This window comes from Crocuta crocuta, unplaced genomic scaffold (genome assembly GCF_008692635.1).
Source record: "Crocuta crocuta isolate KB4526 unplaced genomic scaffold, BGI_CrCroc_1.0 scaffold431, whole genome shotgun sequence".
In the NCBI taxonomy this organism is placed as follows: Eukaryota; Metazoa; Chordata; class Mammalia; order Carnivora; family Hyaenidae; genus Crocuta; species Crocuta crocuta.
The window spans coordinates 1,162,927-1,166,594 of NW_027528859.1; the positions used below are offsets into that span (position 1 = coordinate 1,162,927).

Below are 3,668 nucleotides of genomic sequence, written 5' to 3' on the forward strand. Positions count from 1 at the left end.
CGGTATTCAGGGAATGGCTATTCTTCTGGAAGAAGGAGACAGGAAAAGAAGACTGACCATGTGGGGAGAGATCCATGTGGTATTGGCAGTTGCTCTGTGAGCTCACCGTGCACTAGTCACTGTGCTACCACACACGACTGTCCCCATCAATCACAGACTGATAAACTAAGGGTGAAAGAGTAACTTGTCCCAATTCTCACAATTAGCCTCCATCGGTGATGGACCGTGTTTCAACCCAGGCAAGCCTGACTCAGGGCATCTGCTCCTACCCAGAGACGAGCAATGAACCTTGGAGTTTAAATTTTCTTCTACATTCACTGGAGAGCTTTCAGATTTCTTTAAGATCAAAATGATATATGACTTAGGAAGATCCTTCTGGTCATGCTTGAAAGGTGAATAAATCTCTCAACATCGATTTTATATTTGGATTTCTATGCCTTCATCTTGTATTCTTTAAAACAAAAGAAAACAAACAAAAAATAAGATACCTGCAATTTATTAAGCCATGTATCTAAAGAGACCACCACCCGACTGGTTGCAAATGTTATCCATTTTCTTGGTTTTATACTTCTGTCTTGAATCTCTGGATTCATAATTCCTGTGAAACAAAAGTACATCTTAGGAAATGGGTACATGTGCTGTATTATATCTTCTCTCTATATTTGTGTTCCTTTCTGACCTATTTCCACATGTTTAAGATTGCTGCTCTTATTAGCTGTATTGTTTTCATGTTTATTATTAATATTTTTAATTGCTTTAAAAACTCTCTCAATGGCATAATCTTGTCAATACTTCTATGCATGTCTTCTGCTGGCATGGAGGATTTTAGATGCTATCGATATTTTTAATAAATTAATTTAATTTCTCTGGTTGTGGAAGTAGTGTGCATTCTTTTAGCTAATTTTTATGTGAACACCATCTTTTTTGAGATTAATTCTTAATCTATTATTAGCTTTTTCTTTTTCCTTGTTGTCATCTTATCCCATTTGTTCTTTTCATTAAAACCTCGTCGTTGTCTGCCTGTTGGCAGAGACATTCTAGCTTTGCATATTCTAAGTAGGTGATATTATCTAGTGTTGTTTCTTACATACTTAAATACTGCATAAATTTGTCACCTCTAAGCAACTGGGCTGATATTGTTGTCTTTTTATTTTTTGGATTCCTGTTTCTTAGTATCTTAGTCAGCTCAGGCGACTATAAGAAATTACCACAGACCAGGTGGCTTACACAACAAACATTTACTTGTTGGTGTTCTGGAGGCTGGGAAGTCCAAGATCAAGTGCCGGCAGATCTGGTGTCTGGTGAGGGCCCACTTCCGGGTTTGCAGATGGTTGCCTTCTCACTGTATCTCCCACCTGGCTGAGAGCAGAGAGAGAAGCAAGCTCTGTCCCACCTCTTCTCATAAGGGCACCGATGGAAGGTAGAACCTCTCACATTACCCCGCGATACTACCACCCTCGGGGTTAAGATTTCAACATACGCATTGGGGAGGGGTGGAGGACACAAACCTTCAGTCCATAATACCTAGGCCTGATGCTGAAATGGTCTCTTGACTTACAAAGATGATTTGACTAGCTGCTACTTAATTGGCTGGCTTCTGGAGATATTTACCAGGCCTGTGAATTTAATGGCTTGGTTGCCTATTGGGCCTATTAGTAAAGTGATTTTTTTAAATCAGTTGATAGTGAGGATTCTCAACATGATTTCATGCATCCTAAAATTACAGCAGTAATAATAATAGCAATAATAATAAATTTGAGTACTTACTATGTGTCTGACCCTGTGCTAAATGCTCTGCATACATCATCTCATTTAATCCTCCTAAAATAAGTATCACTAACCCCCTTAATGCAGGTAACACCAACCCAGACACTAAGAGGCAGAGCGTGATTCAAACTCAGGCCTTTCTAACTCCAAAGTCTGTGCGCTCTGCTCTATTTAGCATTAAGTACCACGTGACCCAGCCTGCGTTTCAATAATGCTGACAATTTGACTGCACTCAACCTCTCTGGTCTCCGACTTCGTTAGTGGTTTTCTGCGCATTCTTTAGACCGTTCGGCATTTCTTTCAAGCATATAAAATAAAAAACCTAATGAGAATGTTATGGCAAGACCGGAGGTAAAAATTCAGAGTTTCAGGTCCCATCAACTTTCAACTTCTAGTTTAAAGTCCAAGCCATGCATTGGCTTCCTCGGCGCTAAAATCACTTCTGAAGTGTTTCTGCATAGGTACTTGGATTTCCTTTCAGTGCCACCCTGTGCTGTTGGGCACGGAGGCTCCCAGACATTCCGTTAACCACGGAGAGAACGTTTCTCTTCCGTGTTTTCTGGAGCCTCGTGGTGCACCTACTGGACGCAAAAGAGAACATGACAAGCACCTGGAGTAGCTCCTGCGCCCCAACCCCTGGGCTTGCGCCACAAGGGAGCGCACCGGAGCCCCGAGAAGAGGTGCATGAGGTCTGCGCCGCCAGCCCAGCCGGAGTCTCGCAGGCAGAGGCCACACCGCGTGTGCGCCCAGCCCGAGGCTGGACTCCTGCATGGAAAAGCCTCTTCCGGCCCCTCTTCGTCGCACTGGCTCCTCCTCTTGTCGCGAAATCCCATCCTTCTAGTGGGTCATCCTTCCAGCCTGTCGGTTTGATCATGAATTTCTGTAATCCAGTGTTTCAGACAGGATTCCCACTTTTGTCTCACCTTCTAAACTGCAGAACCACATTTTCAACATTTTCACAGGGATTTTACTTAGAACATTCAATAGGTCCAAAGATAGAGTTTAGAAGCCTAGAAAAATCCTCCCTACAGGTTTATTCTGAGTAATTAACAGGTTATGGATTCATTTATGCCTTAAAAAGAAAATAGTTCTACAAGAATACACGGCTTTCCTACCTCAGAATCCCTCAGGTCTCCTCTGGCGGCCTCTGAAGGTGACCATGAAGCAAGATTTCGGCATTTCTGGGTCTTCTTGGCATGAGACCATCCCCTAGCCAAAATGTTGCTCACATTTTAATGCCCCCCTTCTTCTGGCACTTAGCATAGCTAGAAACAGCCTCTGTATTTCTTTTTCTCATTGGTTTTGCAAATCTCAGATTAAGTAGGGTTTTATCCTCCACGACTCATCCTTCTAAGTCTCTGTCATTTCTTATTTTCAGCTCAGTTTCTAAGCTTCTGCTTCCATCTGTGTTGCAAAGCTTTTTATAATACGTGTTCAGCAGAGAGACCCCAGGGCAGTTACACTGATCTCTTTAGACGTTGTAAGAAGAGTTCAGGCAAAAAGAATCACTATCTACTGATCTTGAGCTTTTTTTTCTTGGGTCTTTCCCCCCAGTTTCTGTCTCTGCCTCTGTCTGTCTCTCTCTCTCTTTCACCAACTCTACTCGGATCACCGTTACCACCATCACTCCCGGTACCCCTGGTTCTTCCAGCTGAAGGGCAAAGCATTCCTCTTTCCCCCTAATGCAAGAGAGACGCCAGCCTTCTCTCAACTCCCTCACCTCACCAGGCTCCTCCCTGCCTCAGGGCCTTTGCATGTTCTGCCCCTGTCGAGAACATTCTACCCTCCATCTCCACCCACTCACACATTTCCCCACTACACCCTGACTCCACATCAGGCTCCTCTCCTCTCCTTCAGGTCTCTGCTTTCAGGCCACTTCCTCAGAGGAGCTGTTGTGACCA

General features: G+C 43.6%; 1 long non-coding RNA gene across 1 annotated transcript; it reads right to left on the reverse strand.

Annotated features, from left to right (window-relative positions):
- Window positions 1-480: 480 nt before the first annotated feature.
- On the reverse strand, window positions 481-2,307 carry LOC144224978 (uncharacterized). Its single transcript, XR_013333188.1, has 3 exons — window positions 2,005-2,307; window positions 1,243-1,359; window positions 481-598 (listed from the first exon to the last, which is right to left on the reverse strand). It is a non-coding gene; the product is annotated as an uncharacterized LOC144224978 (long non-coding RNA).
- Between the last annotated feature and the right edge of the window lie 1,361 nt (window positions 2,308-3,668).